The sequence below is a fragment of the Camelus bactrianus genome, chromosome 25 (genome assembly GCF_048773025.1).
Source record: "Camelus bactrianus isolate YW-2024 breed Bactrian camel chromosome 25, ASM4877302v1, whole genome shotgun sequence".
Taxonomy (NCBI): Eukaryota; Metazoa; Chordata; class Mammalia; order Artiodactyla; family Camelidae; genus Camelus; species Camelus bactrianus.
The window spans coordinates 3,516,100-3,544,026 of record NC_133563.1 but is presented as its reverse complement, the minus strand read 5'-3'; the positions used below and the strand labels follow the sequence as shown (position 1 = coordinate 3,544,026).

The 27,927-nt window shown below is 46.4% G+C and overlaps 1 long non-coding RNA gene across 2 annotated transcripts; it reads left to right on the top strand.

Annotated features, from left to right (window-relative positions):
* Nucleotides 1-167: 167 nt before the first annotated feature.
* Nucleotides 168-27,163, top strand: LOC141574971 (uncharacterized). 2 transcript variants are annotated; one of them, XR_012502148.1, is made up of 5 exons: nt 168-10,484; nt 20,389-20,667; nt 22,715-22,908; nt 24,687-25,472; nt 26,330-27,163. It is a non-coding gene; the product is annotated as an uncharacterized LOC141574971 (long non-coding RNA). The 2 variants fall into 2 exon arrangements; XR_012502147.1 differs by lacking the exon at nt 168-10,484 and having other exon boundaries at nt 14,726-20,667; nt 26,330-27,162.
* The last annotated feature ends 764 nt before the right edge of the window (nt 27,164-27,927 follow it).

The following is a 27,927-nucleotide window of genomic DNA, read 5'->3' as shown; positions in this document are numbered from 1 at the left end:
CTCCCAGACATAGAATACAAACATGTTTACTGGGGGGGGAAAGGGGTGGGAAGGGACAAATTGGGAATTCAAGATTTGCAGATACTGATAACTATATATAAAATAGATAAACAAGTTTCTACTGTATAGCATAGGGAACAGGATTCAGTATCTTGTAGTGACCTATAAAGAAAAAGAGTATGAAAATGAATATATGTATGCATATGTATGACTGAAACATTATGCCGTACACCAGAAATTGATACAACATTGTAAACTGACTATATTCAACAAAAAGAGTTTTTTTTAAAAAGAAAGAATGGGCATATTCAGATCTGACTTTCCTTATCATTAGCTTTGAAGATCCCAGTCCAACTTTAGCTAGAAATTCTCTGCACATATCTTAGCCTAATATTCTCTCTCCCTCTCTCTCCATATATATATCTCCTTTGACACAACCCCTGGCTACACTCTGCCTACTTAATGGAGTTCAGCAAGCACAGGTAGCCAACATTTGTCACTTTTAGCATTTCTCGACGGGTAGAGAAGAAAGTGTCATGAGGAGAAGGACTGTAGGCTTTGAAGACAAAAGAAGTCATGTCCCAAACTACCCTTTCTCTTCACCAGTTGTGGAAACTTGATGAGTCATGTGTTATTTTGGTGGTTAGTTTTTCCAGTTAGAAAAAATGAGCACAGTAATAACACCTTTGTGGCCCTACTGGAGAATTAGAGATAATGTTTATTAGGTGCCTGACACTTCGTAGGCACTCAATGAATGGTAGCTATTAAGATTATTTTGAAAACATAGCTCAAGTCCCTCCAGTGCAGATGTTTATAAGCACAGCATATCCACACCCCTTCTCAGTCTGTAGCAAATATTCAGCCTGGCCTCCAATGCATTTGCTGCTTTGAGAAGAAAAATAATACTCAAGCTGAGGGTTATTTTTCTCTCGCACATGTGGTTTCTCACAGTTCTACATGTGTGGCTGGGTTCTTGGAATCCACTCAGTCATTATGCAACATCCTGATGTTCCAAAGATGTTGTTTAGGAGAGAGAGGTACATTTAAAACAGACTCAACTAACAGAGTTGGACTCATTGGTGGTGGCGGGAGATGAACTTGACCAGATGCTCTCCACCTCCCACAGGCTGTGACTCACTGGTGGCCCCTGGTGCTGTGTGTGGTGGCTTGGGGGGTAACCCGTTCTCCCAGCTGAGCTCTCCATCATGGTTAGGTCAGAGCCCAGATTTATGAGCTCCCGGAGAGGTGGAGTAGAGATGGAGAATATGCCAACTTTAGCTTTTGGGAGAGGATCAGGAAGGACCTTTAGGACTTGCCACCGCCATGACTCATTGGAGGGTTTATACTTAGGCACCCTTTCTCCTGTGTGGCTCCCCTCCAACGCTGACTGCTTCCCCTCTTGCCTCTGCACAACTTCTGATTATGCCTATGGACCGAATCCTTATTTTTGACACCCTCTTCTCTTGATACGTGTTGGATGCTTCTTTTGTCTACACTCCTGGATGGATCTGGAATTCCACATGGCCATGCAGATTCCTGACTGATGGCAGACCTTGGAATATGGGATTGCGTGACTCAGAGAGCTTGCAGATGGAAGTTGTCTCTGCTTTCTCTCCCTTAGTGGTCTTTACCATTGTCTTATACCAAGTGAACTGCTCTTCTTGGGTGTGCATTTTGATGCTGATGAAATGGGCTGGTGTTGAACAATGTGTCTTGACATGTGTTTCTTTATCCTTTGGGAAAAAGAAAAGAAAAGAAAGGAAGAAAGGAAGGAAGGAAAGGAAGAAGGAAGAAGAGAGAAAGAGAGAGAAAGAAAGAAAGAAAGAAAGAGAGAAAAAGAGAAAGAAGTGAAGGAAGGGGGAAAGAAAGGAGGACAGGAGGAGAGAGAGAAAGAAAGAAAGAAAGGAAGAAAGAAAGAGAGAGAAAGAAAGAAAGAGAGAGAGAAAGGAAGGAAGAAAGGAAAGAAGAAAATGGGAAAATGTTTAATGTGAGTTGCTTGTTTTTAAATGGAAAACAAATTAAATAGTCTAAATAGTTCGTGGAATGAAAAAGGGCTCAGTTTGGGAAGTAGAACTCACTCTCAACAGAATTCAGACACATCCTCTAGAAATGGTCCCGTCCCAGTGCTAGCCTTTTTGGTGTATGACTCCCCAGCCTCTATTCCAGCCAACAGCTGCTGGCAATTTTGCAATGAATCTCCCCTTTAATTAATCAATTGGGGTCCACATGGAGGAGGTCTGTATTTACTGTGTCAAAATTTGACAAAAGCATGCATGAAAGGGAATCAGGCATGCACAAAAAATCCAATTTCTTTTTGACTGTATTCAAATAGTAATCAGAAAGCTGCACACAGGAAACATGCAACTGCCTTACCATAGACAATGAACATGGCTTTTTTTTTTTCTAAAAAGTGGGCATGCTTTAGTTATTAGAATAAACACGATAGTACTATAAGATCAAGAACAGAATATTATGTTTAGGAAAGAAAAACAAAGGTCATATACCCAAGAACTGGAATAACTGAGAGTTGTTAAGGAATAAGAATTTTGGAGAATAGGGGTGTTTACCATTCTATCCCAATGTAAGCAGAAACTTAGGCAGAAGATATGTCTTGAAGTGTTATGAACACGGGACGGTTTTGCTCACAGAGAGTGAAGCTGGGAAACACGGAAGGTACAGAAACCCACTTTCTGACATACTCTGAGGCAGGTGGAGTGTAGGAAAATGAACTTACTCATAAGAAAATGAGGCCGGGGATGGGGCAGCCTCATGTGAGAACCAGATTTCAATGAAGACAGGTAAGGAGAGGGGTGTTCCATGAGGACATTCAGGATATGAGGGCATTTGTTAACAAGGGAAGGGGCTTCCAGAAGGAGCAACTACACCATGGAATGCATTTTGCTTTGTTATTTGCCACATGCCACTGTATGTTGCAACATATGTGTGCCAATATATATGTTGCCAATATATGCATGTGTTTATAATTATATATATACATATCCTTACAACTTTATCAATTTTATTTAAAAAAAAAAGTTTCCACAATATCAAAGCATTTGCAAAGGCTAGAAAAATCTCTTTAACCAAGATGCTTTTTTAACCATAAAATAACTGAATTAAAACAAACTGAAAATAAAAACTGAATACAGTACAATACTCTCTCTGGATAAATATATACTTAAGATAAATTCTGGGCAAAATAAAAGAAGGCAGTCAGGAAGTAGGTAAGGAAAACTACCTACATTTCCAGGGCTTGGCAATGACATAGCTTCTACTTTTTCTAACCCTTGGCCTTCAGTGTCAGACAGTGCTAACATCAGGGCCCCTCTGGGGCGGCTTCCTGCCGCAGGGAGTCAGGACAGGAGACTCCTGCTAGGATGTTTAGGGTCTGGGTGGGTGGGTGGCTTTTGTCATTTTTTGTTTTCTGCTTTATATATTGTTTCTCCCTTGTTAGAAATGACACTGCTGACAGTGTTCTTTCTCAGCAGTTTCCCTGCCACAGAATGTGCTGAAGTCGTCTGGCAGCTTGCATGATGAGGATAATCACCCTCGCAGACGCTGGTCCTCGTGCACCTGCGCTTGGCTCCGCAGCAGCGGGTCCTCACCCTCCGCTGGGCCCCTCCCCTCTCTCTGCTCAGCTGCAGTGGGCTGAGGCTGCTGGCTCCCCACTTGGGAGTGCGCAGTGTGGGGTGAAGGGGCGGGGGCCCGAGTTTCTGCTTCCCAGAATGCTGTCACCTCCTAATGTACTGGGCTCCTGGGAGTGCATGAAGGTTTCTTATATGAAGAGTAATGGGCTATTTGACCCAGCAAGATGAGAAAACACAGACCACTTAGCTCTGTAGCTAGAAAGAACCAGAGACGGGGTTAAAACTACATGGTAGGAAGCAGCTGTCTTGTGCTGGACTAAATTCTATGTCTTATGGAACATTCTCGAAAGCATCACCAAACATTTATTCCAAATAGAGATGGAGGTTGTTGCTTGAAACAGAGAGGCCGTCCATAAAACACAACAAGCAGTTTCCGAGCGCTCTCTCATCCCAGACACTGCTAGGGGAATGTCTGGGCTGGCTCTGAGGGACTCTCCGTGGAAAATGTAGGAGAGACAGGCACTTCTACTGTTACAGAAAACATGAGCTCCAAGAATTAAGAGGGGGGTTTGTTAGCTGAGCGACACAGATGGGATTCCAGACCTGGAAGGAAAGGTGGGATTTACATGGGGCTAGAGAAAGAAGAATCTTGAGACAGACATAAATTTTAAGTTCTTCTAGCCCATATCGGGTGTTGTTGGGGTCAAGAACTGGTATTAAGCCATGAGTGTCTTTCACCAAAACAGGGTGGGAAGGGGCAAGAGCTAGGATCTGCCTGGGGAGGCCTCCATGCAAAGACGACTCAGATGGTAGGAACAGACAGGAAATGGGGGCAGGGAGGAGTGGGGAGGAGGAGAATGAGATGGAGTTGGCGGCAGGGACTAATTACCCCATCGAGGAGAGATTAAATCTTGAAATTTAAAGAGTTGAGACACTGTTGTTCTTAGAAGGCTTAAGAAAATGTTACGCCGGTGTTTAACAGGTGTAATTTCACCTGCTTAACAGCTGGGAAGAAGCCTGGGACAGGAGTACCTGTGTGAACCACAGCCTGAAAGAAAGGAGGTAAGGTAAATAAAAGAGAAGATGAGAAGTGGCCTCATTGCAAACGGCACTGTGTCCTGCCTCTTTGCTTCTAGGACTTTATTTTTAGACTACCTTTATGTTGCTTTGAATTATTTGGAATTTCTTAAAGCGATTTAGCTATTTATTGTCTTGTTCCAGTAAATAATACTTTTGCCTAATAAAAATGCCAGTGAATTGGCTGTATGGTGCAGAGTTACTATTGTCCTGTTAAGGAAATTAAATCCGTAGGTCTCTGTTAAAGTAACGAGCACCTGAAATCATTTGTGGCCGAAGGGATGGCATCCTCCTGGCCCCCAGCTGCCCTGTTTCACTCTCCTCCTCCTCCCACTGCCCTGCATCTAACGCGCTGTCCCATCTGAAAGACTCTCTTTCTGTTGTATGCCGTACGTTTCCAGTCTTTCCCATGCTCCTGGCAACTATCCACGCTGGGGTGCCCCTGCCTTCCACCTGGACACCAGCGTATCCTCATTCACTCCAAACAGCACCATTTGAGCACTAAGATAGGATTTGGGGTTGCAGTTATGCTTGAGACACAGTCCCTGCTTTTAAGTTGCCCTTAGTCTAGTTAAAAAGTAGGACAGGCATGCCGACGATGGAAATACTATTTTATTTATGTGTTTAGTTTTGATGGCGGTGCTGGGGACTGAACCCAGGGCCTCATACATGCTAAGCACGTGCTCTACCACTGAACTATCCCTGTGCCCCCCACTCCCCGGAAGTACTGTTTTAGAGCAAAGAAATGGAGACTTTTCAGCATGCATAGGAGGGCTACCCAACCCAGGCAGCAGTTCAGAGGTGACTTTATGGAGAAGAAGGGGATGCCAAGCGAGTCAGAGAATGTGGGTGAGAAGGACGTGACCCACACAGTGGTTCGGAGGCATGAGCGAGCGTGGCACGTGTAGGGAACTGTGAGGAGTTCCGACTCACATCCCCAGCAAAGTGGGTAACAGGAAGGCAGTTGCCAAGCAAGGAGACAGGAGCCGGCTGTGTTGGGTCTGCATTGCATTCATTTGTCATTGTCATTCGTCTGTTCCTGGTTTTGGGTGTTTACCATGCACAAAGCAAGAGACCAGGCACCATATCTTTCAGGGAACTGAGAATCATGTCAAAAATTTGTTGATAAAAAAGATCACAGGTGAGGTGTCATTGATGCTAGTTGCGGAGAGAAAGGGGTTGATGCCTGTCTGATGTACTGGCCAGTGTCGTCTTCCCACCCCTGCTGTCCCCAGACCCCAGGTGCACAACGCAGCTTCAGTGACACTGCAACTAAATGTCAGGTTAACTTTCCTCTTTCCTTACAAAAATATAAATGTGGAAAGGATGATGGGGCATTCAGCAGTGAGGAAATGAGTCAGGGATGAAGGAGAAGCAAGCTAGATGGCTGAGCAATTTTCTTAAATGATGTATGAAAGGAGAATCTTGGAAAGGAATAGGGTTTGACTTGACTCCATATTCAGAACTTATAAACATGCCGGGCGACATGCACTCGACAGAAAATCAGTGCATTAGGAGCTGTAATCTAGTTGAGTTTCTACTAAGTAACTCCAACCAAGAAGTGAAAAATGAGGGTGTTTGATATCTGCAGAATCAATTTTTGAAAAAAAAAAGTAGTGAATAATGGATGCAATAGGATGGAATAACTGAATAATACAATGGGAAGGATTTAGGAGCAAAAAAGGGAAAAGAGAGAGCTCCAAGATCATCTGATCTATGACTAAGCGTTATAAACTACCATTTTTAGCAATAAAGGTAGTTTGGGGCCAGAGAAAAGAATAAGAAAAATAAAAAGTAATTTACGGGAAAAAAAAAGAGACACGTGAAATATTAAACACATAGGCCAGGCAATATGGAAAAGACGGAACAAAATTAAACTAATATATAAACTTTGACAGTTCTCACTTTTTAAAAAAAGTGGTGCTGTCTTAACCTGGCTTCCAAACTACTACTGCCACCTTCCTGGTGGCCTTGCTCAAAGCCCCTGGGGAAGCGCTGAGGTCTGCTAGACTTCCCTTTCCCTCTCTCTTCAGGCAACTCAGCTACCCCTTCTCTCTGCTGCCACCACTCCAGCCACTCAGTTGGATGAGTTTCTGTTCAACTTCAGGTACTGCTCTTGTTCTTGGGGTCCTGGAATAAGAGAGAGTCCCAGCTTCTTCTGAGCCAGGTGGCCAAGGTTCTGGAGACAAAATGATGCAGCACATTAATGGAAAATGAACTCTAAAAAGAGATGTGATGGGGAGGTGGGTATAGCTCAGTAGTAGAGCACGTGCTCAGCAGACATGAGGTCCTGGGTTCAATCCCCAACCTCCACTAACAAATAAAGAAAGAAACCTAATTACCCCCCCCACCCAAAAAAAGCCAAAAAATAAAAAATAAAAAGAGATGTGATCTTCTTCTGGAAACTGTGTTCTGGTACCATTGAATCAAAGTCTCTTTCCCCTTTGGTCTTTTCTCTCCAAGGACTTCTCTGCCTCAGTGGTCCTCAAAGGGTAGCTCCCCGACCAGCAGTATCCAGGATACCTGGGAAGTCATTAGGAATGCAGATTTCCAAGAGCCTCCCCAGACCTACCGAACCAGAGACTGACTCTGGGTGAGGCCTAGAACCCTGTGCTTGGACGGGCCCTCCTGCTGGTCCTGGTGCACACGCAAGTGTGAAAAGCCCTGTCCTGTCTTCTGACCCAGCTTGTGCTGACCATTCCTTCCCCCTGAAACCCAGACCAGAGCCAGGTGCTTCCCACACGTGCTCCTTCTTAATCCTGGAAACGACCCTGTGAAATGTTTCTTTGTTACTTGCCATTAACACAGAGGACAAGGCAGCAATAGGAACAAGGAAAGAGCTGGGATCTGAATGTCTGTCTGGTCAATTCCAAAGTCCACGTTCCTTCCTCTACTCGTTGTCATCTTCTCTGAGCAATGCAACCTCTTCTAATTCAACCTCTCATTTTCCGATCAACAGTTTCTCCCGCTTTTAAGTCTGCTGTGTCCTACCTCAGAATGTCTGTTGTCTGCTCTTCACTGCCTCCTGCAGAGAGAGGGAAGGAATCCCTTTTCGAAGGGGAATGCTTCCAGTCTGTGCTTCCCATCAAGATTCCTCCTCCTCTCTTGCCTCTCTGCCGCTTTCTGTCTTTTCCTTTCTTTTGTTTTCATCAGTCCTTCTGATCCTGTTTATCTCTTTCCTTCCTTCATTTAATTTTTTTTTCTTAAAAACAAAATTTTAATCGAAAAATGGTTGATTTAGCATATGTATATATGCTGTTTCATTATAGGTTACTACAAAATATTGAATATAGTTCCCCGCACTCTACAGTAGGACCTTGTTGTAACTTCTTCCATTTTTAACCATTAGACTCCCTTTTCTGCCCTTCTTGTTTCATATTCTCTCACTGATTTTCTCACCCATTCCCAGGATTTCCCTCTGGATGAGGTCTGAATGTGAGTTTCCAGTCTTGGCCTCTTTCTGATGGTTCAAACCATACGGGCTTCTTGCTGCATTTCTGATTCAGCCTCAGCTCAGTGTGCCTGAAACAGAGTTGTTGCTCTTCTCCCCAGATCTGCTCCCTGTCTGGTTAGTAGGATCATTCTCCATCCATTTTGTCAGGAGAGAAAACCTTGTTTCATGCTCTTTATCCAGTCAGTCCCTGTGACTTAATAATTCTTCCTTAAAATAGTCTTCAGATCTGGTCCTCTTAGTTCTATTCCTCAACTAGATTACAGGCTCTTTGAAGGACGGAAAGGCTCTCATTCCCCTTACATCTCTGCATCTAGCTCATTGCGGTGAGTGTTACAGGTGCTCCAAAATTACTGGGTGAATATACAGAAAAATTAAGAGTTTAAAAAAGTAACGATTGTTATTCTCATAGGAAGAAGGGAGAAGTGGCAGACACTCTAAAGGTAAGTTAAAATAATTTATTGACAGCCTAGGTGACTGTTAGAATGCTTGCTGAATTATTAGTCCCAGAGGAGCAAGAGGATGGAGACCTGAAAGACATATCAAATGATGAATCAAAGGATGGTCCCTGCAGCCTTCTGTTAAGAGGCAGAGATATTTCAACATCTCAAGAATCAAGTACTACAATCTTTTATGAGACTAGAAAATCATTGTAGGTCTCATAAATTTCCCTCTTCTCATTGTTCCAAAGGCTTAATTTAGGATGAGTCACTCCATAAATCCAGGCAAAGATGACTCATGATTATAATAACAATATCATAAATTATATGGCGCTTTTCCTCCAAAGAAAAACTGTACCTAATTTATTCACACCGTATTCCCCGTTGGTTGCTGGGGCCAGGGATCACTATCTCTGGTTCTCAGCTACCTGGGCGTGGAGACGTCCTCAACGCCACGCCATGCCCTTCGGCTGCATCCCCGCGTCTAGCCAGACTGACTTCCGGGTGGATTCCCACCCCCTCCTCGCCTTCCTCAGTCTCCAAGCCTCCGCTGGGAATTCTTCCCTTCTACTTGTCACGTCACATTCCCAACCAGATAGAAGAACATTTTCTAACTTACTCATCGACTACCTCATTGCCCCAGAAGTTCAGAAAACCCACCTGACCAAAGGTGAGTGAAAAGAGGTAGAGAACCCTGCAAAGTGAATTGTGGCTCAGTTTCCTGTCAATAATTACAGTGCTCTCCTCTCCTAGGACAGAGATTCAAAGCTCCTGCAACTGCAGGCTTCCTTTTGGGGTATTCATTTCAAATAGTCCAGCTTCCTCTCGTCTACTGGCTGTTAACGCCAATGAAACAGGAAGTATGCACTTCAGTCCCTGTTTATCAGACTACACGAGACGGATATGAAGCACATAGTCATTTACTAAACGATCTGGTTAAAGTCATGGGTTCAGTAATAGTGTGGTCCAAGTATTTTAGTCATTAGAACATGAATATGCATCTTTTAATACTGGGTTTATTATTTGGTCCAGAAATCTATTATTTTGTAAACATTTAAACAGAACTTTAGAATATTTTTCCTAGTAGAACCTCACCCATGATTATTGTTCATAATCTATGAACCATTATCTTAAGACAATAATGGCAAAAAAATAATGCCTTGGATTTTAAAATTTATTTCTTGATGTATTCAAATTGCTTTGTGTGTATTATTTTAAATGACTTTAGATGGTAAGGAAAAGAGATATTCTTGCTTTTCCCTTCATAGATAGAGTTGATAATACTTCATTCATTCATTCATTTATTCCACAAGGATTTGTTGATGGCCAGCTGCATGCTCTGATCTCTGCTGGGTGTTGAGTAGATGGTAATGAACAAATCTAACCGTCCTTTTTCTTGAGGAGCTTAACGTTTAAAACAAGATACAGATAATAAGTAAAGAGACAGACAGAAGATGCATACCTTCCGATTACGATGAGCGTGATGACGTAAAAGAATTGAGAGGGACAACATTTACATCAAGGAATCCAAGAAGGTCTCTTTGAGGAAGAGACATTTGTTGTGGGGTTGAAGGGTGAGAGCTGGGCTGGGTGGCATGCAGATGATGCAGCACGTGTGATGACCAGAAATGCAGCGGAGAACCTGCAAAGCAGAGTGTGGCCTGCTGGTCCTGAGAGGGGAGGGTGTCACAAAGTGAGGCACAAGGAGGAGGCGGTGGGGGGCCCTGCCAGACAGTACATCATCTTGTTGTCCACAGTAAGGATTTGGGATGTTGTTTTAAGTGCAAAGGGAAAGTGCTGAAGGGTTTTAAGCAGAGGAATAACTAGAATCAAATTTTTATTTTAAAGGACACTCTGGCTGCTTTGCGGGAGCACAGGTTGCAGAGGTGTGAGAGAAGGACCCATGAGGAAGCTCTCAGATTAGTCCAGGTGACTAAATATCAGGGTGGTCACCACACAGGTGGACAGACTTAAAACATATTCTAGAGTCATGTCAGTGGAACTTAGTGATGGATTGAAAAGAGCCAAGGTGAGGGATGTCGGAGAATGAGATGCTTTAAGTCACTGAGTCGCTGATGTTAGAGCCAGAAGGAACCTTAGAGGCCACCTGAGTCACTGCTCCAGAATATAAAGTGAGGTTCTAAGATGTGAGGTGATTTGTCGACACAAATAGTGATTTTACTACAGGTAAGGAAACGAATGTTGTTCAAAGCCAAAAGGATGAGCCAATGGAATGAAATATCATCTCTTTATAGTTAATTATTAACTCTAAGAAAAATACTTAGAATAACTATTATGAGAAGCTCACCATTTATTTGACAAATATTTGCGATGAGTCTGAGCATGGAGGGGAAACCTTCCAGTTCCTCTTCCGGTAAGTTTGAGTGACTCGTGGGCCGGGAGGGCCATTTCCCCATCTGGTCAGTTTCACCGTCTGATGATGCTATAAAATAAGCCCTTGAAATTCAGCCCAAGTTTTCACTTGTCCAACGTCAGATGTTATATTTTATTTGGAAACATAAGAGAAACCAGTATTTCCTGGTCTGCCTCTAAAAAGAAGATAGGGAGCATTAGTCTTTACGTGAATCATGTTCACGCATGCAAATTTTAATTTTTTTGTTTCTCTCTTGCTGATGCAAAAAGAATTGACTGCTGAGAAATGAGTCACAGTCCTTCCTTAGTCCTGTTTTGGTTGATACAGTCTATTCTTTGAACGTTTGACTATTTGTTAAAATAAATGACACTTTTAATCATTCTCTTGGGAGAATGAGGCTTGTATCCCAGGATAATGATAACTATGTTTTAATAATGATAGCTGATACATACGGAGCAGTCTCCTATGTGCCAGGCACTGTACCAGAGCTGTCAACATGTAGTGTTTGCAAAGAGTCATGCAGCTAATGTTGACAGAGCTGACATTCAAGCCCAAGTCTTTCTGATTATGGAGCCCAAGTTCAAAGCCATTTCTTGTATATTCATCCATCCACTCCATAAATGTCAAGCAGTTGTGCGCTAGGACTGTTCCCAGAGCTGGGAATATTGCTGTGAAAAAAAAATGGACAGAAATTCAATTCCTACTTTCATGAATTTAGATTCCATTTGGGGGCAGAAAGGGGTAAAATAATGGAGCAAAATAAATAAGTAAAATATATAGCACGCTAGAGAGTGATACATTCTATGGAGAAAAATAAATCTGAGTAAGAAGAGGTGCTGGGATTTTAAATTGAAGGCCCAGGGAGGGCATCATTGAGAAGGTAACATTTGAGCGAAGACTCCAAAGGGACGAGGGGCTGAGCTCTGTGGCTATGCAGGGAACAGCATTCCAAACAGAGGGAATTGCAGTGCAAAGGCTCTCCTTCAGGAACTGCCTGGCACGTCTGGAGACCAGCAGGGAGGCCAGGGTCGCAGCAGTGGAGGAAGCAAAGGGCAGGTGGTAGGTACCGTTAGTGATGGAAGGCCACCCTGTCCTGTAGGGTCTTTCCAGCCAGAGTAAGGTTGGCTGGTTTGTTTTTAACTATATAAGTCAAGAGGTGGATGGGTTTTACCCAACTTGGCAACCAGTGTACAAATCCATTTTTTAAAAATAATGCTTTAGAGCCGTGTTTCCCAAACTCGACTGTGCACGTCCTCTACCTTGATGGCGTCACCATACTGATTCTGATCCAGTGCCTCTGAGGGGGTGCCTGTGAGCCCGCATTTCCCCCAGGCTCCCATTTGGGGTCCGGGCGCTGCTCTGTCTGGGGTCCGTGCCTGGAGGAGCACGGCTTTAGGAGCTGGTGGAAGACTTCCTCTGTGTCAACTCGTTTTAATTTGGTTCTTCGTCAGATCCCTGAATTAACTGCTTCCGACATTATCCTCTTCATTTACAAATGAAGAGATCGAAGCTTGGAGTGGGTGAGATGACCTGGCAGAGGTCACCTGGCCAAATGACAGAGCTGGGACTTGAAATTAGTTCCTTGGCTTCTAGGCAACAGCTACCTTGATGGCTTTTAAGCTCTGAAACATAAAAGCAGGCTAATGAATGTTTTTGGCTGGTGCTTGCACGCGCGTGCACACACACACAGCCACATACACACATGCACACACACACACATGCACACACGGCTGGAGGAGGGCGGGGGAGAGAGCGTGATGGAGCCTCACTGAAGCTGCAGCTGCCCAGAGGCCCGCCTTGGCAGCCGTCTCTGGAAATGATCCAGTCATCACGCCATGCCCGGGAAATGTCTTCCCGTGCCTCTCCCCCGCCCAGTGCCAGCCCCACCTCTGGTGGGAACATTCTCCTCGCATGTCCTTTGCACATGAGCTAAACTGCATGTACGTCTGAGGTAATCTGGTCCCACTCTCTTGCCCAAGTCAAAAAGTTACTTACTGTTAAGCTGGAAAACACTGCTCTTCCCGCCCAAGGAGAGCCCTGTTCTCGGAGATGAAGCATGTCCCTTCCTACTGAGCCCCAGATTTCTGGGACAAGCAGAGCTCTTTGAAGCGTTTCCAACCAAATCCTTGGAGAGGCAAACATATTTTTCAGCTGCAGGATTCCAGGTTAAAGAAGTGTGTCCCCCACTTGTTTACAAAGCAGCAGAGCAGCTGTTCGAAGGCCTCCACCTCCCTGGAGAGACAGGCGTTTGGAAGATGCACTGAGCCCCACCAGACAGTCTGCTCGGGGGTTCCCCTCTCCCCCGTCCTGAGCCCTCACCGCCGTCAGCCTCCAGCAGCCCCAGCAGCTCAGCGCCTGGTTCTCAGATTCCATTTTGTTGTGCTCTTTTCATTAACATTAAAAAAAAAATCACGCTGCCTCTTAAATTGATCTGCAGGTGATGATTAAAGAAAGACTCGTACCCGTGGCCTCTCTTGCTGCCTGTGAGAAACAGGGCTCCGGAGTCACAGGCATGAGTTTCTTGGGTGCTGCGGGGACAAGGGCTCTACCCCGTCCCTCTGTCTGTGTGCCCCAGACTCAGCTCCTGTCCTGTTCTCTGTCAGGTCCTCTGGGACACACCACTGCACGGGGACTGCTGGCTGTCCTAATTCCTAGGACACAAGGAGTTTTTACTTATTGGACGTTTATCGCATCCTGCCTTGGATGGGTATCATAATACCAACGTGTCTAATAAGAGTTAGCCCGCATAGCGTAACTCCAGTTCGTCCCATGCTGCGCTGAGCACTTTCTATGGATTGTTCCATTTATCCTCCAAATGAACCTCATGAGGTTGGTATCACCTTCCCCATTTTAAGATGACAAGAAAAGGCGTAGGGAAATTAGGGTTAGAGTTTGCCCAAGGTCATCCAGCCCAGAAGTCAGAGTCCGAACTCGAACCAGGTGTGTTTGGACACTGGTCATCTTTTACATACGTAAAGATAATGCCTCTTCTCCTATTATGTTGTAAACTCTCTCTCGTGAATCACAGGCTTTAATAAACATCCTTGTGTTTCAGCAAAAACAACTTCACCTTAATATGAATACCTAGCAGTACTGCTGTTGCTCGCAGTTGCAGACCTCCAGAGGGTTTGGTAGCTGTAGTGGGTGTGTGGTGCGTGTGTGTGTTTGCTTGTCTTTGGAGGAACCCCCCCCCCCGATTTCCATTCTCAGTCCATGTGACTGGGGTGAGTGTGAACTTCTCCTTGCCCCCTTACCCCAAACCTGGCTCTCAGCCCTTGCTTATAAAACCAAGCTTTAGTGGCTCATGATCTGTTCTGACTTAATCCCATCACGTGTGACCACTGTACGCAGCTGAAATAACTTGAGAGGGACAAGCACATGGAAGTTTTGATTCACTTTAATTTTTTAATTTTCGAGATGTTTATTGAGTCATGGGCCCCATTAAGTGTCATTAACAACAGTGTGATTTACATGTATTATCTTCTGTCCTCACCCCATTCCTTTGAGGTACATATTATATTTGTTGCCATTTGACGGAGGATAATCAGGATCCAAGAGTTAAAATGACATGCCCAAGAGGGGGCTGCAAGGAAATGACAGAGTTGATTTGCATGTAGGGAGTATTTGGCCCCAGAGCCCATTCTAGAAGCCACAATACCTACGGCATTATCACACTTTCAACTCTTTCTAGTCACCGCGATGTTTTGTCCATAGGTGAGATCACAGTAAATACTGGCCAATTACAAGCCTGAGGCTCTATGGCAGAGTGGGGTGGGGGGTGGGAGAGTTGAGCTTTAATTCAAATTAAAACAGAACCGACACAGTCCTGTTGTGAGCTGCTGCTTCTCTGTACCGCCGACATTCAGGTGAACTGGGTTGGAATCACCTGCTCGGCCTCCTGGTTAATACCTCTTCTGACCTCGAGCTTTATTCTCCTCCCTCTGGACAGGTCCTATTTCTGAGCCGACTTGATGCAAAATTTACCCCCTGCAGGTTTCCACAAGGCGTCCAACCTCACGATACCATGTTTTTCTATTACTTTTCCTGAAGGTTTGGAAGTCACATTGCGCAGTTACAATATTTTGCTAGTGTCCCGCTGTCAGCTGGCTCTCAGACTCACTTTCCTCTTCGACTGCTCCTTGGCCCCAGACGCCCAGAATCACACACACACACTTCGCAAATCTTCCAAAAATCCATGCTTGAGCTCCCACCGGGGTAACCTCTGCTTGCAGCCTCCACACGAAGCTGTGTCCATTCCCTCTCTCTATGTTTCTTTCTTTGGAAAGCTGGTGAATAACATCCTTTATAGTTCTGCACTGACAATTCTATGTACATTTTCATTTGATCCTTACAATTACCCTATGAATTAGAGGTCTTGTCTTCCTTGTATGATGGAAAAACAGAGTCAGAAAAGCTGTGATGTGTCTAAGTCTGGTTGTCACCCGGGGAGCTATGTCTAGACCCTTGGCCTCTACCTGGATTCTGATGCTTTTCCCATTGCATCCTGCCTCCCTAGTCTGATGGAGGCGTGCAGCAGAGAGCAGGAAGGGGTTCTTCCTTAGCTAGGCAGCGCCGTCAGTGTTTCTCGGTGGACTGCTACTGACACTTTGGGGTGGGCAGATTTGCTGCAGGGAACTGTCCTGGGCTGTGCAGGGCCCCGCCTGGGAAAGGGTGGTAGTGTCCTCCAGTCATCGTGATAACAACGAAATGTCCCCGTACACGTTGAAGGATCATCTTTTGGGGAGAAGTGGTCCCTCCACCCTGGAGAAAAGCAGATTATCCCTGCAGATCAATGGAGAGATAAATCCTCTTTTACAGACTAATCAATTAATTATATGCCCAGTATGAATACAGCAGCCCCTACTAATGTTAAAATGAAGTCATGGAACAAAGTGGTCAGAGAAGCTCAGAAGACAGTAGGAAAACAGAAAACAGCAGGAAAACGTAGGTCCTGTGGAAGGTCCAGACTTCAAGGGCATTGTCAACCCTGGAATTAGGCTGTGGGAGGGATCCAGGACAAGATCAGCAGTGCCTGGAAAACAGCAGGAAGGGAGGAGCCAGCACGTGGTGGTGAAGTCAGTGTGCAAGCGGAAGGGGGTCTGGATCTAGTCTTTGCTGGGTTGCAAGTAACTGTGTAGATCAATCTCAGGCAATAACTAGCCTCCTGGCCTGCAGAGGAAGAGAGCTGGATGGAGGGTGGCTTCGAGTTCTCTTGGCCCTGTGTCCCACACTGGGGACCTCGGGGAGGGCAGAAATGCTGGCCATTTTGTTAACTGAGAGCCCTTAATGCTTTGGTGGTTGTGCACAGCTTATCCTGCTAATGATTTCCATGCTTCTCGGCTGCTTCTGCCCGGATCATCCTTATCCCGAAGGAGGAAGGAGAGGCCCAGCCCGTGAGCTGATTCTGCCCAGAAACTGTAACCCTCGAGCCCAGCTCAGGGCTTGTGCTGCCCTGTGCCTCCCTGCTGGCGAGCCACGAGCTCTGGGTGGGGAGACACGCGATCTGAGATGTCAGCAGAGTCAGATGTGCCCAGCGGAGCAGTCTGGCTAACTCACAACAGATTCTCAGCCCTCTTGGCTGTTCTCCAGAAAGCATGTCTGGTAGGATTTCTGCAACAGATCCGATAGTTGCTGACTTGGAGAACTTGTAAGCTGTTTGTGGATTCACGGTGGATGCCCGAATTCCAGACACAAATTCCCATTGACAGTAAGAGACCAGAAATACACAGAAAATGCATTGAAAGCTTATTTGTGAAGCGTGTATGTGTTAGAGAGAGAGAGAGAGGAGAGAGTGCGTGATATGAAAACAATTTGGGTTGGTAGAGGCTGGATATCTCTAAATGGAACATTTTGCATAGATGGCCTTGTTGGGAGGGAGGTTAGGCTGGGGTGATGAGTTCTACTGCCTTTCCTAACACGGAACTTAACTTCCCCTCACAAGACACTCTACCAAAACATAACATGCTCTGCTAAAAGGCCAGTGAGTGGCTTTTGACAACTGAGAGAAACAGGACAGGAGAGCTGATGAAACGTACCAGAACTGAACGTCGGGTAAACTTTTGGGGGAGATTAGATTATTTTCTAACAACTTTCCCTTTCTGAAGCACCGATGACTTCCTGTGTTTTTTAATTTATTCAGTAAGTGTTTCTCAGATCCTGACTCTATTCCGGGTCCCAGGCACACACTACTGGCATGTGTATGACTTCGTGCGTGTGTGTCTGGTACAGACGGCCACACGAATGTTAAGTTAAAAGAGGCAAATCAGGGGGTTTGGAGCACAATTTGATACTTGGTCTTCTTTTTCTTTTTTCTTTTTTAAAGAATAGGATCTGGGCCCACTTCCTATGTTAGCAGGAGCTGGCACGGTTTTCCTTCCTGTGAAAGGGAAGACTTTTAAAAATAGTTGTTACCAATGATTCTTTATTTACCCCTCAGCTGGGGAATCCCCCACCTCACGTAAGAGGTGCGCCAGGGTTTCAGGTGTTTGCGAGGATCGGGGGGACTTCACTTCCTCCAGGTCCAGGGCCGGATTTCAGTCTGGGTGTGGAAGGAACGGTGCGGGGCCCAGGCCTGGACTGAGGAGACTGATCTGTAAGGAGAAAGGAAAAAGACAAGGTGCTCGGGGAGCAGGAGCAATGCAGCGTCTCCTGGGACAACTTCCAAATTGTCTGCATGTTCCCAGGGACACCCAGACCTTCGGATCCCTGATTCCAGGGCATAGACAGTGTGGAGATGGCCCTGGGAGGGCCCACGGTCGGCCTTGGTTTCCATCAGCCGTGGTTGGTGCAGTCATGTCCCCATCACATGGGGCTGTGCACTGCCCTCTGGCTTCTCCGCTTCAACCCCAGAGTTCTCCCACCCTGGCCAGCCTTCCAGGCTTCATCACACTCCAGCTTTGTGGCTTGGTCCTTCCCCTGGTCCCCTCTGCTTAAGACTGACCTTACCCCTGAGCGTTAGCCCCATCTTGTCCTGGTTTCTCACCACCTGCCCTGCATCAGTAGTGTCTAGATCTGTGTTGTCCACTGGTGCTGCCTGGGACCTCAAAGCGTGGCTTCCAGCAAGTGGCCCCTCATTCCGCTGCCTGCTTTCACGTGAACTCTGTCAGTGGTTTGTGCTGCCTCATGCTTGGCCTTGCCTGTGACCTCACACCTGTGGACTACACACCCACATCTGCCCCACATACCCAGCAGTCTTTGCCTCCCCCCCAGATCCTTCTGATTGGACCTCCCTCTGCTGTAGCAGCCCCCAGTCATTCGCCCTCGGACTAGTGAGAGCTTTTAATTTCCATACACACTTGGCCCAGGGGGTTCTTCTGGGGGCCTGTTACGGGTTGGATTGTGTGTCCCCACAGATTCATATGTTTAAATCCTCATCCCTGGTGCCTTAGAATGTGACAATATTTGGAGATAAGGTCTTTGGAGAGATTAAGTTAGAATGAGGTCACCAGGGTGGGCTTTAATCCAGAAAGACTGGTGTCCTTCACAAAAGAGGAAACTGGAGATAGACTCACATCCAGGGGGAGCACCATGTGCACGTGGAGATGGTCACCTGCAGGCCGAGGAGAGAGGCCAGGAACAGATCCTTCCCTCACTGCCCTCCGCAGGACCACGCCCTGACGCCCCGATTGCGGCCCTCTAGCCTCCAGAACTATGACAATAAGTTCCTGCTGCTAAAGCCCCCAGTTGGCTGTTCTTTGTGATGGCAGCCCCAGCAAGCTAGGAGAGGCCCTTCCGACACAGCTTCTCAGCCCCACTTCTTGGCTCCTCCTGAGCGTTCAAAGGTTCCAAGTCTGCGCGGTGACAGTCATCCTCTTGACTCCCGAGAGCGTGTTGCCATCTGCACAGGAAGTGAACTTCCAAGCATGCAACTTGCTGAAAAGTGTCTGGCCTGAGCCCCGGGGATCTCTTGGCTTCCTTGAGACTCAGGTTTCTGAAGGGTCTCTCACACGGATGTCTGTCCTCATCTCTGGCTGTGTCTAGCCTGGTCTGGCCTTGGAGTACCCAGCGTTCAGTCAGTGACTTCAGACCATCGTTTCCTCCCGTCCCTGGCTTCCTCCTGAATGGATGGAGTGAAAGAAAGTCGGCCCTCAGATACGCTCCAGGGAGGACAGTGGCCAGTGTCCGACTCGGCTGCTTCATCACAGAGGGTGACAGTGGGGCCGCTCATGCCACCAGGGCCACAAATCAAATGTAGCTGATTCCTTACAGTCAGATACAATATTGTTTCCTCTGCCCTCCCCACAAGCAAGTGGTCAGAGCCATAATTACTCCTGATGGCAGGTGGCAGGTCTACATCACATCTTGACATTAGCTTTTAGCTATTTTTTTTTTTTTTTTTTTTTGTATAGCTGCCAGTGTGCTCCGTCAAATACCTGTCTGTCATCACAATCAGACAGGTCTTAATGTCTCTGCATTACGGAGGAGGACCTCGGCTCCCTTCCAGCCCGTTTATTATGGTCCCAGTGTAGCGTTTTATCACACATTCCTCACACATAGCCTCCTCTCCACCACCACGGAAATCTTCCAAGTTGGCAGCTTTAGTGTCTACTGCCATTAATCTTCACTAGGCTGGGATCATGGGGCAAAGGATGATTTATTGCAATTACCTGTTACAGTGCAGAGCTCAGGTGAGCTGGGCTCACATGCATTTACTGGGCTGCCTTCCATTCTCCCACAGCCAAGGAGTAAAACGCGCCTGCTTTGTTTCCATGTGAATCTTCTTGCACTGAGCTCATCAAGTGTTAGTTAATTAACAGAGAAGTGAGGAGAAAATAGATTTCGATAGGAGTAGGGTTATGTATAGACATGGCTGTTCAAAGCCAGCACTGACACTGACGTTTGACAGTCCATTTAATTTCTTTGTTGTTTCCGCATTTGAAGAAACATCCAAAGGAAATTCGAATTTGCACTTACCTGCCGCTTTCTGCACCATCTGTTCCAGGTGATTAAAACCAATCTGCATATAGTGTGTTTCATTTCCAATTTCTCGCTCCCTGGGATGGCAGGGGGCAGTGCATGAAGTGGGGATAATGTGTGCTTGGGCTCCACCGGTGAGGGAGCAGCAGGGCAGGGGGTGGAATACAGGGGAGAAGAAAGTTCCGTGAAAAGCTCTTTGCAGCAGAAACAAATGTGTTTCTAAAAGTAGCCCACTGTTTCCCCATTACCAGCTCTGATGACAACTCCTTGTCTGCTCTAAGTGAAGAAGCCCCAATGCTCTCATGTCCCTGGCCTGATGAGAAAGTGACAATTTTCAGGATAGATTAAGAAGCTTTTGTTTTTTCCTATTGTATCTGGAATCTGATTCATTCACAAGTTAGATGTGATCTGTAGGAGTACTATTTGGTGGTCCATATGATGGGCAATAAATCATTTGTTTCCTACTGGAGGGGGATTTGAACTAACTGATCCCCCTGCCTCTCTCCCTCCTCCTGCCCTCCCCTCCCTCTCTCTCTGATGAAGCCAGCTGCCATGTTGTGGGCTGCCCTATGGAGAGACCCACGTGGCAAGGAACTGAGGGTGGCCTCTGGCCGGCAGCCGGGGAAGAGCTGAGGCCCTCGTACCAAACTCTGTGAGAAACTGAATCTTGCCAACCATGTGAACTTGGAGGCAGATCCGTCTCCTCTTGAACCTTGAGATGCCTGTAGCCCAGCTAGCACCTTGATCAAAGCACGTGAAAGGCCCTGAGCTAGAAGATCCAGCAAAGCCTTCCATAGAGTCCCCACTTGGGGAAACCATGAGGTAATGTGTTACTTTAAGCCATTATACTTGGGGGCATTTTGTTACACAGCCATAGATAACGAATACAACATGGACAACTTAACCACACAGGAATATTTCTCTAATACTCTTCACTATAGAGAGGGATTTAGGAAAAGCTACATTTGCCTTGGAGTCCTGTAGGTAGTACAAAGTGAGACCCATAAAGTAATGATAAAAGTATTTAACAAATCTGATTGGCACCGACACCAGGCAACCAGAAAGCAGCCTTGCCACTGAGCAGTGTGCTGGCGGCATTCCGTGGTGCCAGGGCCATGGTGCCCTCAAGCTGCTGACTTGTTCCAGGTGGTTCCAGGAGAAAGGGATGGGGACTTACAGGTCCTTGTGGGGCTCAGAGAAGGCGTGAATTACCCACTGATTGAGTGTGTCCGTATTTTACCCGTCAGCATGCCTACATTAGTGCCTCCCTCCTGGACACCAGCCCTGGGCTGGTTCAGGGAAGCTCGTTTCAGGGAGTGTCGCCTGAATCAGAAGGCACAGACCCTAGGGTGGAAGCCGGGAGGTGGGCACCCCCTTTGCTCTTCCCTCTGACTTAGCGAGGAGACTCTTCTGGCTCCAGGACTCCAAAAGACCACAGTCAGCTGGCTTTTCCACTTTGCTTCTTGGTAAGCAGTCTGCTGGAAACCCAAGGTTTCAGAGAACATACCCTCCCGCAGCTGGAAGCCCAGGTTTTGCTCCGACATTCTTCCTCCCATTTTTATGCATTAGTGAACGTAATTCCTCAGCGTGCAGGGGCCTGGGCAAGGCAGGCCTTTTAAACATTCAGCTGCATGCTTGAACTGGGGAAATCACAGCTGCTCCTCGCTTTTGATAATGCCAGGGAAACTGGTAAATAAATAAATAACCAGGGCCCAGGGTTCATTTACTAAATACCCCAATATGTGCAAGCAAGCCACGTCAGGCACATCAAAGGAAAATAAAAGCATAATTTAGTAATAACATGGTCTCCTGCAGCCTCCTGCTTAACGCGAGTGTTAAGTTAAAAGAGGCAAATCAGGGGGTTTGGAGCACAATTTGATACTTGGTCTTCTTTTTCTTTTTTCTTTTTTAAAGAATAGGATCTGGGCCCACTTCCTATGTTAGCAGGAGCTGGCACGGTTTCCTTCCCGTGAAAGGGGAGATTTTTCAAAATAGTTGTTACCAATGATTCTTTATTTACCCCTCAGCTGGGGAATCCCCCACCTCACGTAAGAGGTGCGCCAGGGTTTCAGGTGTTTGCGAGGATCGGGGGGACTTCACTTCCTCCAGGTCCAGGGCCGGATTTCAGTCTGGGTGTGGAAGGAACGGTGCGGGGCCCAGGCCTGGACTGAGGAGACTGATCTGTAAGGAAAAAGGAAAAAGACAGTGTGCTGGGGGAGCAGGAGCAATGCAGCGTCTCCTGGGACAACTTCCAAATTGTCTGCATGTTCCCAGGGACACCCAGACCTTCGGATCCCTGATTCCAGGGCATAGACAGTGTGGAGATGGCCCTGGGAGGGCCCACGGTCGGCCTTGGTTTCCATCAGCCGTGGTTGGTGCAGTCATGTCCCCATCACATGGGGCTGTGCACTGCCCTCTGGCTTCTCCGCTTCAACCCCAGAGTTCTCCCACCCTGGCCAGCCTTCCAGGCTTCATCACGCTCCAGCTTTGTGGCTTGGTCCTTCCCCTGGTCCCCTCTGCTTAAGGCTGACCTCACCCCTGAGCGTTGGCCCCATCTTGTCCTGGTTCCTCACGACCTGCCCTGCATCTGGGCACCGAGTCTCTTCACTTCCAGCATCCTGCATGGTTTGGTGTTTAAAACCACTCTTTCTGCAGCTGCTCCAAGCGAAGTGACACTTTCTGTCCATCAAGTCCTACATTCGATGCACCCACCGAATACATGGGCGCTGGAGTCCAGCTGCCTGGGGTCAAAGGCTGACCTCCCTAGGTATTAGCCGTATGACCTCAGGAAGGTCCCCTGACTTTGCTAAGCTGTGGCTTCCCACGGTTAAAATGGAAATTTCTCCAAACCTCGCCTTTTTTCTTTCAGATGAGAATCAGTAATCCCTAACTCGTAAGGCTGTTGTGACAATGACATAAGACGTGTAAAATGTTACACTTGCTGACTGGCCACACGGGGAGCCCTCGATAACTGACCTGTACACACGTGACTGAATTCTCCTCTACTGTCACTGGTGTTTCTTTGAATATTGGATTATCTTATCCTCTTAACTGCTCTCCTAGGTAAGTACCATTATTATCTCCTTTGCCCAAGAAGTGTCACATAACTTGCCCAGACTCCTACATCGATCGAGAGAAGTTTGTCTGTTATAGGCCAGAATTCCGGACCAGCTTCCACATTCCCTTAAAATGTTGAAGGATTTACTCTCCTTGTTACTCTTCATTTTGGCCGAGAGCTGATGAAGTGTTTACACTTCGAATGGTTTTTACCCACACAAAGGGATAAAGTAAGAGAGCTGGGGATTCAGCACAGGTGTCGTTAGGCAGATCATCTGCTGTGGATGGCGACTCTCCCGAATGTCAACAGAGCAAGTTCCTACGTGGAGTGGATGCTGGTAGCAAACTGGAAAGCAAGCCACGCCTTGGGAAGATCAAGCGCTGTGGCTGATGGAAGGGAGCGAGAGCGCGATTAATTCAGCACACGGATAGACAGTAATTTACACTTCGGTTTACTTCGTACCCGTATTGGTTCAGGGGGAAATTTGAGCACTTTAACCAGTTGGAGAAATCATGCCATGAAGACGACCTTTTCAGGGACTGGAAGCCGCACCCTCCCGCGCTCTCCTTCCCATCCGCACGCCAGGCGATGCTGCCCTTTCCCACCTCAGGGAAGCCCCGCTAAGTTTCCTGTCCTCTGCCGGCCTTCTTGGTAACTTGCTTAGAAATGCCAGATGTTTGACCAGATCTCAGCCACCTTCTGCCTGACACCCTCCCTTTTAGAGCAGGAGGTGAAACCCAGCACAGAACTTGAGTGCTTAGGGCCAGCTGACAATGACTGAGGCGCCAGGCTGGGGTGGGGGAGCCAGTTCTCTGACCTGCCCGGAGACCCCCCTCCTTTCCTCTGCAGCACTTTAACCCTCTCTTCCCCGTTACTTCCAGGGTGGAGAAAACCCCTGCAGCCTGGTGGGATGGGGAAGCTGGAGGGAGGGGTGGTCTGAGGACCCCCTCGTGCCCCTGTGCGACTCTTGGATTATTTATGTGTTGTGGTTAGGCTGAGGCCACAGGGTGGGCCATCCTCCCCTCTCACCGCCTCTTTCCTCCATAGCCTTTCCGAACAAACGGGTCAACATTCAGAGTTAACAAAAGGTTGCTGCCAGAGCAGAAGTTCCCCGGCAGTGTTGTCATGTGCGGGAAGTGCAAACCAGAAGCATATAGGTATTAGTCTGATTTTGTTTGGTTTGGAGAGAGTTTTAAAAATAATTTGAACTTCATTGCTGATATTTACAAATCAAGACATTTCACATGAAAATCTAGATTTTTGCTTTTGCTTGGAAAATAGGAAATTTTGGTGACAGCAGATCTGCATTTCCATTAGTTGGGGCTGAGTGACCGCCAGCTCTGTAGACAGAGGCTGGACTCCCCAGTTCCGTCCACTCCTGAGCAGGACACTTCGTATTGTCTCTTGGGTCTCAGAATTAGTATATTTGCCACTCATCTTGACACTCATTTCTTGTCTTCCTTACATTCTACTTTTTTTTCTTATTCTATGTTATTTTATATTGTTCCTGTACTTGGCCCATTTACATGACTGCGGATTGTTAATTTCTTTTTTTTTTTTAACTTTTTTTAATTGAAGTCTATTCAGTTTATAATGTGTTAATTTCTGGTGTACAGCATAATGTTTCAGTCATACATACATATATATATTCGTTTTCATATTCTTTTTCATTATAGGTTACTACAAGATATTGAATATAGTTCCTTGTTCTATACAGAAGAAACTTTTTGTACATAGTTGTTAATGTTTGCAACAGATTGTTAATTTCTGATCTCTGCTTTAGATAAATCCCAAATACATATCATTCGGAAGTGCAGAGCTGGCGTAGCCAACCGGGCAGAGGATCAGTTCTAACAGGACGTTACTTACTTAGCCAGTGACTCTAAATGCCATTTGGGTCAAGACCCAGTTCAGCTCTCTCTCCCTGAAGACCTAAAAGTGTTCTTTTAAGTTGGGGCTTTACAAGGATGACTGTATATGAGCAGAGAATATGAAACACAGTCCATCGAGCACCTGAGCATTTACCTGTCTGCAACACCTCCTGGTGCTTTGTGCCTGGCGTTGCACTAAGCACATGACATCCATCCTCTCGTTAATTCTTCATACTAGCCCTGTGATGATATTGTGATAACTAATGATATTAATAAAAGGATGCAACATTAGCCGATATTTTATAAATGAGGAAACTGAGGAATGGGTAACGTTAGCGGTTGCCCATGTCGGCAGCTGCCAAGTAGCAGAACCAGGGATTCCAAGCCAGCAGCCGGGCTCAAGAACCCGCTTTCGTACTCACCTCCCTCCCTGCCACCGCCTTCCTGTCTGCCGGGGAGAAGTCAACAGCAGCTCCAAGGCCCTGCAGGCAGTCTCCTCAGATGTGGAGTTTGTGAAGAGTGAAATGAGTATCAAATGAGTGCCTGTTAGAGGATCCTGAGTTAAAATGAAAAATTACAGCACACAGCCTCCCCGGGCAAATCAGATTACGCACGAGCCCTGCGGACTCTGGGCTGGCTGAGCTTCCAGCTGCTTTCCAAGTACTATGGACAGTCGGACCCTGGGGAAGTCTGAAGGGGTAGGTGCAGGGTACGTGCGGGACTCTGATGCCATATTACCTGGCGCTGTTGGTGTTTTGTGGGGTGACAGGGGGCCCACCTCTGCCGTGAGGAATGCATGTAATCCTGGTGCTGGCAGCCGCCCTGGCACCAAGGATTACAGACCAGTCGTGCGGCAGTGGAGGGCGCGCTGTCCCTCCTTGCACGATGCGCTCTGTGCCTTCGTGCTCCTCATGCTAACAAACATCTTGTTAGACAGAAACTTAACCACCGTCGCCCTGTGTCCCACTGTGAGTGTGGAAAGCCTCAAACTCTGTGTTGCTGGGCCAGGAGCTAGTGTGTTATTGTGATTAAAAAAAACCATCTCGGGGCTTGAATGGACCTGCCTTTGAATCTCAGCTTTGTTGTTTAATAGCTGTGCAGTTTGGGGCTTGTTAATTAACCTGAGTGTCAGTTTCACTCTTCATAAAATAAGGACTAATGTAAGTACCTACTCTGTAGTAGTATTTGGATGATAATTGAATAAGATGGCTCAAAAAAAAATCGCTCAATATAATGTCTGGGTGTATAGTAAATACTTTATTGATGGTAATTTTATTTTAAATATTAGGAGCAGATGGAAAACATTTGTGGATCTCTTTAACTTAGCCCCATCAGTGGAGCTGTTAAACCACATTTCTTTGATTCCAAGTCACCCTTGATTGTAACATCATCAAATTCATAACTTTGGGGGAGGAGAAGAGACACTAACACACTGAACCACTTGTAAAGCACATCTTGGTGTCAGGTGTGAAGCTATGAAAAAAATTTCTATCTTAGAGTGGGATTTATTAAGTCTGAGATGTACCTGATCAAAAGGAGTTTATTTTTCTTCCAGAGTAATATCTGAAGGACTGCGGCCTTCATCCTCGTCGCTTCTCTCACAAAGTGTTTGACGTGCCCTTGTCTGTTCTGTTTCCCACACTGGTGCTGCAGCAGAAAGAACTCGAGCTCCTCCTGCTTATGGACACTGCCTTTTGATGAGCCTTAGGTTTTCCATCCATAAAATGGGATACTACCCACCCCATAGGTTTGTCGTGAGAATGGACTGAGACAACATAGACAAGTCACCCAGCCTAGTTCCTTACCCAGAAAAGGAGCCCATATATTCTCGTGTGCCCCGTCTCTCTTTGACACGGCCGACTGTGTGCGACATGGACTAGCAGTAAGTGAACTGTGTATGGAGGAGGTGGCATGGGATGACAGGGAACATTTCTGAATTAAAAAAAAAAACACCTTAGATCACTGAGAATTCTCGGCCTGTGTATTTAGCCTGCACTCAAACACCAACGTGTTAAGCTGACTGCAAAACCCTTGAATTAATTTTGCTGCCTGCTGGGAGGTAGCCTAGAGAATGTATTTCTATCTGGGATCCACAGAAGAGGGAATCTTCTGAGGAACAGGCGAGCATTTAGAGGCTCTGAGAGACCGAAGTGAGCGTGGGAAGGGGCACTTCTGCTCTTCGCAAAGAGCTGGACTTTTCATTCATTTGTTCAACTGTTATTTTTTCTTTTCTTTTCTTTTTAATTTTTAAAATCTTTTTGAGATCACTATGATTATTTTTTTAATTTTGTTTATTTAAAAATAATTTATTTTAATATTTGAAAATAAGTATTATTTAAAAAATAAAATAATATTAAAAAATTGTTGGGGGAGGTAATTAGGTTTGTTTGTTTGTTTGTTTATTTATTAATGGAGATACTGGGGATTGAACCCAGGACCTTGTGTGTACTAGGCGCACATTCTACCACTGAGCTATACCCTCCTCCCCACCCCCAAATGTTATTTTTAAAGTGCCACCTTTGCACAGGGCACTGTGCTCTGTTGGGGATACATTGATGGATAACAGAGCACGTGGCCCTTGCCCTGTGGAGCTTAGGGCCTTAAGGGGGAGACAGGCAATGAACAAGAAGGCAGATCAACATGGAATTATAAATCGGGCTAGTGCCACGAAGGAAAAGAGCAGAGAATAATAGGAGAACGAGGGGTGATCGGGGAAAGCCTCTTGGTGGGGCTGACAGCTACGCTGGAAAAGATGCAACGCAAGGCACAGAGAAGAGTGTTCCAGGCTGAGGGAACAGCATATGAGGAGCCTCTGAGATGAGAAAGCGCTTGGCGTGCTCTAGACCTGAAGAAAGGCCATTGGGTAGGAACACAGCGACCAAAGGGAACTCTGTTCTCAACGACTGATCTGCTTATTGCTTCAGTAATGTGTTGAGTTGAATTTAAAAGGATAATTATAAACTGAACAAAATACTAGATCTTCCAGGGAGGACCTGCAGGAAGCGGGATGTGAAAGGGCGCCGCGAGGGGGACTGGCCGTATTTCCCTTCTCACGGCGCAGCTGTCAGTTACCCGGCCTACGAGTGTCACCTGTGCGGGGACTCAGGCACGCTCTGCCCTCCAGGAGCGGGGGTCCAGAGAGTGAAGCAAACA